The 13,407-nt window shown below is 38.8% G+C and overlaps 1 protein-coding gene across 3 annotated transcripts in view; it reads right to left on the bottom strand.

Annotated features, from left to right (window-relative positions):
• The window catches only part of insig1 (insulin induced gene 1), a 255,924-nt gene that overhangs the window by 13,813 nt on the left and 228,704 nt on the right, over positions 1 to 13,407 (bottom strand). The gene's annotated exons all lie outside the window — the stretch shown is intronic.

Genomic DNA, 13,407 nt, shown 5'->3' with positions numbered 1-13,407 from the left:
TGTGCATAAAAATCTAAGCTGGCTAGCTACTGGCGGCATATTTCTACACTGGACAAGCATCACCATGTTAAAATGGCGCATTGTTGTTTTTATACCTCAGTTTTTATTCAGATTAACCCAAAAAGATATAACACTTTAATTGGTGAACCTTTGATGCATTGGTTGATGGATTTTGTTACTTTTGAATTTAGCCAGGCTAGCTGTTTCCCCATTTCACTGAGAGTGGTTTCAGTCATCTCATTTAATTCTCTTCCAGAAAATGAATGAAAGCATTTCTCAAAATGTCAAACTATTCGTTTACCTGCCCAAAGTTAATGCAATAACTAATATTATTATTTTAATTATATATATTAATTATTTGTTCTCCAGCTTGCTTCTGTATTAGGTTTAATCATAGTCAAATCCTCTTAAGCTTTTTGGCAGATTATAAAAAGTGAACATGGCATATTTACAGCCATTCTCTCACAGTTATCCTCACTTTTAAGGACTATTGCTTTTGATCACACCACCTTCACCTGAGGCAACTGCTTCCTGAGCTGACTTTGGCTTTAGCTTAATGTTTAACATAGTGTGGCCTCATCTGGGGAAGTACTCAGCACCCTATTGCCTAAGAGGATTAGTGTGGGAAAAAGTATGTAAAGGTTAAAAAATAAACTCACCTTGTTTACTGTTCCAAGACAATTTCCACCTGACCCTGTTATGTACAGAAAAGATAACATCATTCCTACATTGTTTGGATGAATTATGACATACTTTGGGTTTTGGTAGAAATATAATAGAAAACTTGTGTAAAGTTTGTATTTCAATTTGAAGTGTGCAGTTAAACAAATGAAGCTTGTGCAAGATGTACAGCAGTTACAAAATAATTCAACAATTCTGAACATGTTTCAATAATACAAACACACACTCAAAAGAAAAAATAGTTCACACCAGTAAATGACTTTAAACAGACAAAAGCCTCCTGCTGTTTCACCGTCCCAGACCTTGATTTCACTGTTTGATCATGCCACATTGAATGGCCAAAGACTCTCTGACATCATGTGATCATGAAAGTCACAGGACTGGCTGGAGATTTGAACACTGTGTCCCGTACAACTGTTCTACCATTGTCCTTGCTGGCCTGCCCTGCACTTGTCACAGATGAAGCCTTGATACATCGTAAGCATGTGATTTTCCTTTGTTTTGAATCGTTTCTTCAGCCTTGCATCACGGCGAAGCACTGGAGAGCAGATTTTGAAGACAAAATTGCCCACTCAGCTGTTCAATAGATGCGCTCAAAGACGAGTTGTTATCCTCGTTCATAGAAGAGAATCTCAAAATGAAAGAACTGATGAGAGAACAACAATGAAACTGCTTTTTTGTTTTCCAAAATTGCTTAGAATTAAACACAAAGACAGTCCTATGAAAACTAAATTAGTGAGTGTAGTGTGACAGAACACACAGCATGATGAATTTTGTCATTATTTTTTGAAATGTCCTTCCACAGGGGTTCAACATGCAATAAAAGCTATTAATTTAATCTGCTGGATAATTTGACATGGTGTCATTATATCAGTGATTATAATGATCACTGGGTATTAGCTTCAGCTATTACTATTTCTGCTAGGGCAAATGATTTAAAAATCCTCCTTATGAAGCCATGAAATGATTAGTGTACTATTCTATCCAGGAATTTATTGCATATATAGACTGTATAAATGCGTAGAGGCCCCTTTTATTACACTTCGACTTGTAATATTATCACTGTCAGGTTTCTTATCCATAAGTACATGTTGTTATTGTGCTTTTTTTCTCTGATAAAGGGTGGCAGTTATTGCAGGGTTACTATTGGACAGAGGCAGACAGCCTGTATGACTGATCCATATCTCTGAGAAGTTAGAATGGTGATAGTGCTGGGGAATTGGTGGCCTTATCTGTGAGATAAAAGAAACAAAACACAAGACTTTATCTGGAAAAATGGTTACAAAACCCCACTGGATGTAAGTTTTTATCAACTAATGTTTTTTTTCCAGTCATAAAAACAGTTTGGAGCCTACTAATTTCACACAATACAGGCAGTGGTACAATACCCCCCCTAGTGGTGGGTTGGGGTAAAGCACAGGGTTGAGATTTTGCACAGGAATAACCAGCAGATGGCAGCCACATAACAGCCAATAAATGACTAATGGAGCTGACCTATTCCTCTCTCTCTCTATGCTTTCACCAGTCTTCTACACACCTGATAGAGTCTGAGGTTGCATCAGTGTATGTCTTCACCTGTTACAGACCTGAGTGGACGTGAGAAAAAACACCTGCAGAGTACACCGCTTTCTTAACATTTTAGTTAGTAGACTCACTGGAGAATTAAGTCAGGTGATGCACTTCCTGCTCATCATTTCCACAGTAGATGTAAGACTGCGTTGCTATGGCACCAGAACAAAAACACGTATCCTTCAGCTTTAGTTTCTGAGAGACATTTTTAAAAGAATGTCGAAAACTTTGATGGTAATTTGAATTTGACAAAACTGCTCCAAACTTTCTGAGACTCACAGACATCTAATACACAGGCTAATTAAAGATTTGTATGCTCTCTGCCGCAGCATAAATTGGAAATTAGAGAAGCAAAGAATGTCACTTAGGGACATTCATTGTCCAACTGTTGTTTATATTTTCAGTGTAAGTGGAAGCAGACATTTTCCACTTTGAGCCGAGATCTCTCTCAGCTCATTTTAAAGACGCCAGCGGGGACCAGGCCAGGCGACAGACATATTTGTTGATAACAGCTCGTCTGGTGGCCAGAGGGGTCAGAGAAAAGTGACTCTCCATTCCACTGCTGGCTCCAGAGTGTATATTACCTGTGAATGAATCTCACTTGAGATAGCATGTTTTTAAAGGTACACTCATATTATTCCTGTTTAAGTCTAGCCTTTACCTAACATATTGTTTTAATTAATACAGCCTTATGTCATGAACATTGGTTTATGTTATTTACTCAGTGTGCCACACCGGAAAATAAGATGTGCCTCGCCTTCCTCTTGAAGCTATGCAGCCACAATTGTACTGTTGTTGCAGGAGCAGGTAAATTGTTTTCTACTTAGTCTGTAATTATCATCCCTTTAAAGGTAATTGTTCTTCATAGATCTATTACAGTTGGCAGTTTACAGGGCACTTTTAAATCATGAAACAAGTGAAATGCTAATGGGCGCCGGCTATCCAATAATTGCAGGCAATTATTACAAAAGTTCTCTTGTCATCTAATTGCAGATAATGAAATCATGAGATAGTGTAACAAGGATGATAATTTCAGTGAATATACATATCAAAAACCCTACTTTGACTGTCAAGTGGGCCTGCTTGACGTCACTATACTTTGAGCTGGAAAATATCCCATCTCAACATGACCAGACTGTAATACAGATCAACTCAGTATCACTGGTGAGCACCTAAAATGTAAGGTGTTTTGTACTCTTATATATACTCTTATATATATGTCCTCACATGAAATCTACGGAAACCTCATTTACATTTTCATGCTGTGCAAAAATGAAATATTTCATAACCGAGAGCTTCACATTTTGCATTATGTTTCATTGATAAGTCAGTTCAGCCTGCTCCGTGCCACACTGCGGCGAGGCTCTGAATGGGGCACGACTTTCATCAATGCCTGAGCGCTTGTGAGTCGAAGCGAGGAGAATCTCTTTTGGTTAGTAAAGCCCTGAAGGTGGAACTGAATCCAGCAAGTCAAATAGAGACTCAGATGTATTACATTTGACACCCACTTGAGGCATCTGAATGTACATGAGGAGAAATGTACCAGCCTGGGCTCAGAGGGTAGTTACATTATGAGTGTGTGCTGTCTGTCATTAATCATTCTGAGCAAACAGAAGGAAAAATGAGCCGAGAAATGGCATCAGTGCCACATACTGGTGTTCATATTTCCAAAGTCCTTGAGACAGAAGAAAGTTTGAGGATATGAGAGATATTGCTTTAATAGATTAAAAAGGAATAAAGATGATTATGCTCTTTAATCAACTTAGAGGTTATTAACAGATTGGGGAGATTAAATGTGTTAAAGAACAGTCATTGGAAAATTGAAAATAAAGTCCTACGGGATTCTCATGCTCTGCTAATTAAAACCAGGGCCTTTTGGTTGGAGGTTTGACGACAATACTTTGCTATCAGCCAGAATACTTCATCCCACATTTCAATTGTGTTGCCTCAAAGCAAGCCTGGTTCTGTTTTGAGAGCTGAGTGTGCATCAGAGCCAAGGAGGTCAGCTCCGGCAGGATGTAAACAGACATCCTGTGCTCAAGCTTTATGAACACTCTCACTGAACTGTGTGCTCTTGCTTTCAGGAGTTATATGCTTGATGTTAAAGAAAGGCTGGTTATTTTGTAATGAGACAAGGCGAGTTTTCTGAGCAGGGATGTGATTAGCAGGTCTGCTTGTTGTTAACCTGCTGACATTCACACTGACCTCTCTATTCACATTATATAATTGTAACATGACTTACATTTTCATTACTTTTGTCAGTGAGTATGAATCATAACATACACCGTTACCACTGTTATCAGTTAGTTCATAGAGTTTGGTGGCATCACATAATTCCCAGCATAGCAGAGATCTAATTAGCCAGAGTAATGTTGCATTCAATGGCAGCAGAATGGCAAGAACAGGAAAACCCTCCTGTTGTTCAAACATGTTCTATTAGTCCTAATGTTGGATTTTATTCAGATGTAACTGCCAGGAGTGGTGCAATTGGCACAATTTGTATCTTGTTGAATTATATTTGAATATCCTGGAAAACTCAATGGACAAAAAGTAAGTGTCATACTCTCTGCTAACAATCCCACAACACATTGTGTAGCATTTTATAGATGTGAAACAATACACCCACCTGTTAGTAATGATACAAAGTGATGATGATTCATACAGTAAGCGTCTGAAATCTCAGTTTACTGCTCACTATAGAGTAATCTATTGAATGAGGGAGTGATTTCGGATGGCAGCAGTGGGACTTGCAGCACTGGCTGATTTAGACTGCTACTCAAGTTGACGTTGGGTGAAGCTATGCCAAGGTGATATCTCCAGACTCTATGAGGTGCGCTCCAAGATCTGAGAGACACAGTGGGTGTTTGGGCTCGGTTTCCACTCTGTTTCAAACCAGACCACATGCTGCTTCTGCTGACTTTAATTTATGGCTCTGTACGGCATATAAATTACCGTGGGTGTGTGTGTGTATATATATATATAGGCCACAGCATTATGATTTACATCATTTTCATACTCATCAATCCACTCAGTGAGCCCTCGTGCCCTTTGGATGGAGGCATAGTCATTCTGTTTCTTCACTTGTTTTTCCTTTAATTTCTCACCTGTCTGTATATACTACTACTATTCTTTCCCATTCAACTGAATGTGAAGGTGGTCACAGACTTTTGGACACCACTGTATGCACACATTTATTCTTATTCAATTCAATCTTGTAGTTGTCCTCTCAAGGATAAGATAAGAAAAGAAATAGAAGAACAACAGGGACAGTGAGACTGAAGGAAAAAGGCTTTGTGTACAATATGGCAATATTTCCTCAAACACAGACAAAAAAGCATGGATTTGCTATTTGTGCCTGAAATTCCCAATGGCCAGGTCAACATATCACAGTTCATGTGAAAGGGCACTTTTCTGTTTAACCATTTGGACTTGCATGATTGTGTGCTCAGGATGTAAGACATCACACCCCTCAGATGAAACACTTCAACACATCGCCTCGGCAAATGATACGCGCTCTCGTTCCTATATGTTGCCCTCTGCTTCTCACTTCGCCCCGAACCTCGGATAGCAAGATGCTTATAAATAAGACCTGAGAAATCAGTCCTGATGTGCGCACAGAGTCATCAGTCATCCAGAGTTTGTGTTTGGGGTCCCTTCAGGATAGGAGGTGTAGTCCTGTTTCCCTCGGTGAGCCAGCCAACCCTGACAAACGCCACACAGACGCTGGCAGGTGCAGAAACATTCTACTTTTGATCTCTCCACAGAGTGCCTCGCTGTGATTATCTCAGGCTCACTGCCTTTGATTCATTTGCTGCTGCACTGTGGAATCCATCTTTTTTAGTCCATCTTATGTTGTGGTTTTTCTTGTGTTTTCAGATCATTGTGGTGGGAGCAGACAGCACAGCATGCCAGTATTAGAAAGAAGCACATGTAAACTCATTCAAGCAAAGAAATATATAGTGGGAAAATAAAATAGCCATTCATGTAGGCATTTGTGATCAATATTATGTGAGTGAATACAATAGTAAGGGTGGTGAAAGTTTGTGGGCAACCTCCAAACCAATCAGGATCTGATATTCTATTTTGCATATTCAGACCTGGTTTATAAATTCATTCATCAAGTAGTCAATTGATAGTCTTTTGCAAAACATTGTGAAGAATTTAAGAGTTTTCAGAGCCACAGAATATGTGAATCAATGAAAACAAAAAAAAATATATGGCAATCCATATGTTTTTATTGATTGTGGTGACCAAGAAGCAGAAACGGGGTGAAAGACCCTCCTAGTGTTCTGAATTTGCTCACATAAAAAGAGCAGATTGTGTTTCTTTTGGCATCTGAATCTGGTGTGAAGCAAATAAACATTTGGACGACAGCTTCGGTTGATTTCTTTGCCGATTTGAGGAAGCTGCCAGAACCAAGCAGAGCCAAAACCACAGAGGAGGCGCTGTGCTGGTCTCTGGCTTTTTTTGTGTGTTTGTGGCTGGTGGCAGGGGTGAATGGTGTGTGTATACAGTATGAGTGCATGCGTGTGATGTTTGTGTTTTGCCCCTGAGTCAGAAAGCAAAGGAGTCATACTGCCATACAGATGGGATTTCTATCCTCAGTGCCTGCAGAATTTAAACACAGACCCACAGTACACCACTTAATGCTGAATAACAATTCTAAACACATCCTGCTAAGTTACTTTCTTGTAAAATTTTCATCCGGATTTATGTATTCAGTGCCAACGCACAAACCTGATTGTAGGCTATTTTTATTTACTCTGCTTTCATTTGTACAGTCAAGACAATAACTGAAAAAAAAAACTTTTGTGAAAACACAACAAGCAGGAGTAAAATCCATTGTTAGTCTGCCATATCAGTATTATTTCCAGCCTCTGGTAAGGATCAATAATTGCCCTGCAGTTAATCACATCAAACAGCCTCATTAGAACTGACGCAGATATTGGCTTTGCTCTGGAGTGAATCTCTTTGCATCTCTAGTCTCTCTGAGGCCTGATTTTTTGGGCAGAATGGTTGTTTGTTTATATTCTGCAATCATGTCTTGTCTGTATTTTCTCTTTGGGTACAGGTTTCATAAAGCAGAGGAGAGGATCTTTTTTTAATCATTTCTGATCTGTGAATTGTGAAATTGACAGTGAAAGTGTATATTTTTAGCCTTTCCAATTGCAGTCATTTGTCAAGTCATTTGTAAGAAGTTGTCAGAAGTCTCCTGTCTTTTCATCTTCAAGTAGTTTATTGTTTATTATGTTGCTCTGCTCACTATGCTTAGGCCATTAGCGTAGAGGTGAAAAGCGTCTCCAAAAGGCCATATGAAAGATTGGTCTTTTTGAACAGAAGCAGAAAGCACTCACTATGAATGCATTTAGCTTTGTTACTGTGAATGTAGAACAAAGAAATTTTGCTATCTTCAGGGTCTGTGATTTCTATGGTCTATGTTTTGTTTTTGTTTTTTTTTCAAATTCCAATATGAAATGGCCACACAATGCCAGATGTTAACCAGAGCTCTGTAATAGTATTTCAGATTGTGTCATCAAACATTTATCAGTTCATTTTTCATACATATAAAATGAATGAGAAGAAGTAAAATTCAATTTCTTGACAGATTGTTTATTTGGCCTACTCTGAGCAAAGGATGCGTCCTTCAAAATACAGCCTCCAAAAATGACTTAATGTCCCTGTTCGTCCTCTCTGAATGTACTCGCACTAAAAGGTTCTTGCATTTGGGGAAAACAGTTTCTGCCTTCCTCCTCCTGTTCTTACTTTCTAACAAACCATTTCACCATCATGCTGCATATAACAATTTAAGGAACAACATTTGGGAAGTTTTGGCAAATTTACTGTCACACAAAAAAACAGTCTGACCTTGACCTGTTGACCTCCTCACTCATTAATGTTAATTGCTTGTAAAATGTATAATCCCATCGACTAAAAGGGTTTTATTTCTTATTATTGTATCTAAATACAACATATGTAAATAAATGCACATGAAAATCGAAACTTTTTGTGATCATAGAAACACTTAAATTTAACTTTGACCTTATAAAGTTGTAATGGCAAACATGTTAGCAATCAATTCCCTATTTACACATCCAGCAGACACTCAATATTAACCCTCTTTTTGGCTCTGTTTTGGTCTTCACCAGATCTCTTTCTCTCTCTCTTTTTAGCTGCTAAATGCTCTACTTAGTAGACAGTTAGTAGACAGTTAGCAAGCTGTCTGCCATTTGGTGCAAGACAGACAGCACACTGTGGGCTAGTCAAGAAAATATTGATAGTGCAGCTTTAGGTAATACTGAAATCATCTGATTTGTGTACTATTGAGGCCTTTTGTATCTCTCTTTTTTGCAAATACAATATGAGAAAATATTCCGAAGCCCTTCATAGCTCACACAATAAATATCACTGTTGTAGACACATCCTCAATCCAACAAATCACTGTTGCTCCAACAAAGCCAGTATTTCAGTTAAAAGCATTTCACTGCATATATCAAATTGCAGAAAACACTCAAAACTCATTTTGCATTTCACACATTTATATATTTTCACATGATCAAGACCCCATTGTGAGGTGTTAAAAAAACTGTAACAGATGAGGTAGAGCACTGGATTTAAGTGGAATTTACTGACCAGAACATGGAGCACTAGGATGCTAATTAAGATTGCTGGCTATAGAGAAGGCAGCAATGTGGGAACCATTATCTGTAAGGGAAGTGAGATGGAACAACCCATTAAGCAAATGGTGTCAGTCACATGCCAATTCACCTTATTTTCACCTTGTGAATGGTTTGTGTACACAAAAATCTATCTATCTATCTATCTATCTATCTATCTATCTATCTATCTATCTATCTATCTATCTATCTATCTTTGTCATCAGATCCATCAAACAGCTGCTTTTCTCGACCTGATATCACCTGCTCTCTCCATTTTTAACATCCCACAATGCTCAGTGGGGAATCAAATTTGTCCTGCCATCTCAAAGAAATATGGGTCTGTTAAAGGCTCTAAATCAATACTGATAAATAATGATGAGTCCAACAATTACAAAGACACACACACATGGATGACCATGACTGATAATGCTGCAGACTCTGGAGACACACACATGAATCCACATATGGTGCTCTAAATTACATCGTGAATCTCAATTAAGCGACACAGCTGGGGTGTTTTAGTCATGCAGCACACCATGTCGCACTTTTTTGAACTTCTCGGAGAGTGAGCAGTGGAACCGGCAGATGCATGAAGCCTGCAAAATATATACATTTGCAGTGACACATTAGCAGCATTAATGGTCAGTGAGGTGGATTCTTTCCTAGTGGAAGGTGTCTCTGCATGACAGCATGTTGGGGAAAGGAGCATTTGAGGATCCTTTTCTTTTATGTTGATGCTTGTCATGAGGATAGCTATGTTATCACCGACACACGTGAAGTGCAGACATCTCTGAGAATTCCTTTCAAACCTGCTAACAAGCTTATTAAGGGTGGAAGGAGAAGATATTGAGGATGTGGCTTCTCTCTGATTATTTTTACCACTGTCAACACTGTTAGAGGGACCTGCTGTCAAACAGGGCTTGGAAGCAAGAATGTGCAGCAGGAAAACAGGATCTGTGTAAGCAGTTAATGGTCATTAGCCTTGTAATGAGGAAGACAGCTTCCTAATATAGCTTATTTATGTCCATTTAGTGTTATATGCAAAAGGAGAAGTAATATTTGAAGCTTGATAAATCTGTTCAAGGATAATGAGCGTCCAATTCATCAGTGAGGTTTATCTCATATTCACAAGTACCAGAGGTTGATGCTGTGCTAAAGGGGTAATGCATGCCAGGAGGTTTAGCATATATATCACTCTAAGGTCCCTGCATGTGGCCTGAACTAGTTTCACACACCGTCAATGCACACAGAGCAAATAGACCGATGATCGCCCTGCTTTGAATATTATCGTGTTCTCGGCCACGCTTTGTTGCATTGTGCATATATCTCCTGTGAATCACAGGGCTGTGATGAAGGTTTGATTGGCCTCTGTCTGGCAGCTCCCTCCTGTCTTGATGATGACAAATGACTCACATGTACAAACACACAACTTGACAGTGGAACACACACACACGAATGGTCAACGCAGAAAACCACATCCAGCCAGCACACTACATCTGTTTCTTGTAATAATTTATTCAATACATTAGTTAATTATTCATTCTCATATTTCTTTAATGTTTGCATCGATTGTGATCAACCTTTTTAATCTACAGAAACTTCAGTCGACCTTTTGAACCAAACCCCGCCTCCCAACAGCCATTGACCAATTACAGCTTAGCAACTGTAACTATGCACAAAAAGACTGTCTAGCTTTTGATTTCTCAGAATGCTGAAGTGGTGTTAATGGGCTCCAGTAAGAGTGATACTCAGCATTTAAAGAGTTTGGAGGGTGGCATCACTTTTTAGCCTCTCCAAAATCAAAAAAGGAATGGATTTAAGTGTTTGTCTGCTTTAACATAAGCTGCAGTTGTTAACATGTCTGACTAACTAAGTAATGAAGTAACCAAGTACCAAGAAACATACAGAAACATAGAAAACTTTTGGCTAATGTTTTCAACTCTGTCCTGTCCTGGGCTAGATTTGGGGATGTTTTCACTCAAGCAGCTGCAGCCAACATTATCCATCAGTTAGTTCTGCTCCAAAAGGATATTTCTCTTGCATCATTAAAAAAAATAATTTTAAAGATACAGACAATTGTGTTAAGCAGCTAAGAAGCTAAACAGGGTTGGAATAAAGTATAGGTCTGATCTCACAGTTTTCCCATCTTACATACTGGGACTAATTGGCTCTGTCTGGGACAGCTTAGTTTCAGTCTTTTATTTTTATTTAATGTGCAAAGCTGTTATTACTAAGCTGGCTGAAAACATTAAGAAGTTGCCCAGAGATGGTGCTTTAATCAACTCATGGAGCTAACATTATTTTCATTCGTTAGCCTAATTGCTTAGCTAACTACAGTTAATAAAATTAGTTATTCCAGCAGGCAAAATGACACTCCCCAGCTTGAGATGTGAAGCCTGCTTTTGTTTACCTCTTTGTAAAGTTGAGGAGCTGTGAATTCAAATATTAATTGCAAATACTGAGTCGTAAATCTGCCAGCATTATCACTGTAGATTACATATGTGCCGTGGAAAAACTGTGCATGAATATTTTTGATGAGTGCGGAACTTTTTTCATCTTTGTTTATTTTTCAACACACGTTAGAGCATCCACGGTACATCTTCCTCTTCACGTCCTCCTTTAAAATCACACAACTCTTATTCTGATACTGTTCCCACTGATCAGAGCTACACCCACCCACACAACACTTACTTCCATGATCAGTGTCAACATGCTTTAGCTAATGGTACAGCTCACTCCTCTTGAATCTGCCCACTCAGCACATAGCTCCTGCCTAATTGTATAATCAATAATCGAATGAGCACTGCAGACTGCATTTAGAAATTGCTGAGACAATAAAGTCACATATGAGCAGATACAGGAAACGCTATGGATTGTGACTGACCAACTGGTGTTAGTGTTCTAACTATATCATAATAATACTCTTCTTAATTATGGTTCCTTGGGGAGTCATTCAGTCCCACACATTTTCTGTATTGTTATGTCACTTTTAATTCAGTTTTAAAGTGAATTATTCAGATTTTAAGCCTCTTGGGTGTGAAATTATCAAACCTTTTATTATGACTGTTCTCCATTCATAATATATATCCAAAAAGTGCATTAATTTGATGTTCCCAGTGGAGAATTTACAATTCATTTTAAGTTCAGCTCTTATCTTCTCCGTGATATAGGTGGTATTGAGTCTTCCTGTGCTTGCAGAGAGAACATGTTGCTAAGAGCTGCAGCCCAAGAGGACATTTTAAGTGAGAAGTGGGCTGTGTGGAGTGGAGTTGGCGTGGACCAACTGCAGCTATAAAAAACCTAAGGCAGAATCAAACAATGGTGCTAAATACAAACTGCCTTGTAGTTTGCCAGCAATCAAATATTTCCAAAAAATATCCAAAAAATGCTGGGTCATCTATTTACAGTAACTGAGATTTCTCAATTTATTTGTAATGTGCTTCTTACCAGACTTCAGTGATATGCTAATTCAACATTTCCTCTTGCTGTTTGAATCTCTCAAAAACAGCCACAGCAGAAGTGGAAGCTAACAGGCAATCAGCTGGCTAATAAAGGTTACCACTGCAGGCATTTCAGCAATGCACAATTTGTCAAAGGCCCTAATGAAAATGCTACAATGACAGATAGAGATGTTTTTGCATTGTGTGGATACTTTCAGCTCTGTTGTGGACACGAAAATGCAAAATGGATCAAATGGAGATAAAACTGTCTTTTATCTAATTGAAAAAAACATGCTAAAAGCCAAAAGTGGGATCAACATTGCATCATATTTAGATTTGGTCTCAAACAAGGATTTACTAATATTAATGCAGCTTGCATAACAAAACAAGCTCCATGTACAGATGTATTCCTTCCACAAAATACAATAGCAACAATACAGACAAAATGATGCAGTTTTCCAACAATGCTCATCTTGGGAAAACTCCCAAAAAAAAAAGTCACATTTCCAGTATCTGAAAATGAAGTAATGCAGTGTTAGGGGCAATGTAGTTGGTTTAGTGTCTGCCAATGTACCACAAGCATCTCCTGAATATGAATGTACTGCAACAATGGAATGCAAAACAAAAGATGTTTTTTCCCCCTGGGACTTGTTGCGGTTTAACATATGAGCTGTAATGCAGGCTCAATCTGCAGAGGTTGGGTCAACGTGGGTTCTGATGCAGCTCTGAATCCTTGTTAGGAAACGCACCAGGGGGGATTTTCACTATGAAATCCAGCACGGGCACAGGAAAGCCACCGAAGCTCGTGGTTACACTGTTTTCACCGTTGTTCTGATCATCAGGCAGGGCAATCGACCACATTTTGTTCCTGTGCGACAGATCTCATTCATATTGTAATGTTTCTTCAAGGGAATTCAAAACCAGAAGCTCTCACACTGGGTGTGTATAATGCAAGCAATGATAAAACAGCACCGACGTGCACATCATCAGACATCAAAGTGGCGTGTTCAAACATCCTCTGGGCTGATTGAGGTGGAGGGCATCTCCGTGGACTGAATCAG

This window comes from Lates calcarifer, linkage group LG24, assembly GCF_001640805.2.
Source record: "Lates calcarifer isolate ASB-BC8 linkage group LG24, TLL_Latcal_v3, whole genome shotgun sequence".
Taxonomy (NCBI): domain Eukaryota; kingdom Metazoa; phylum Chordata; class Actinopteri; family Centropomidae; genus Lates; species Lates calcarifer.
This window is presented reverse-complemented; position numbering and strand designations above follow the sequence as displayed.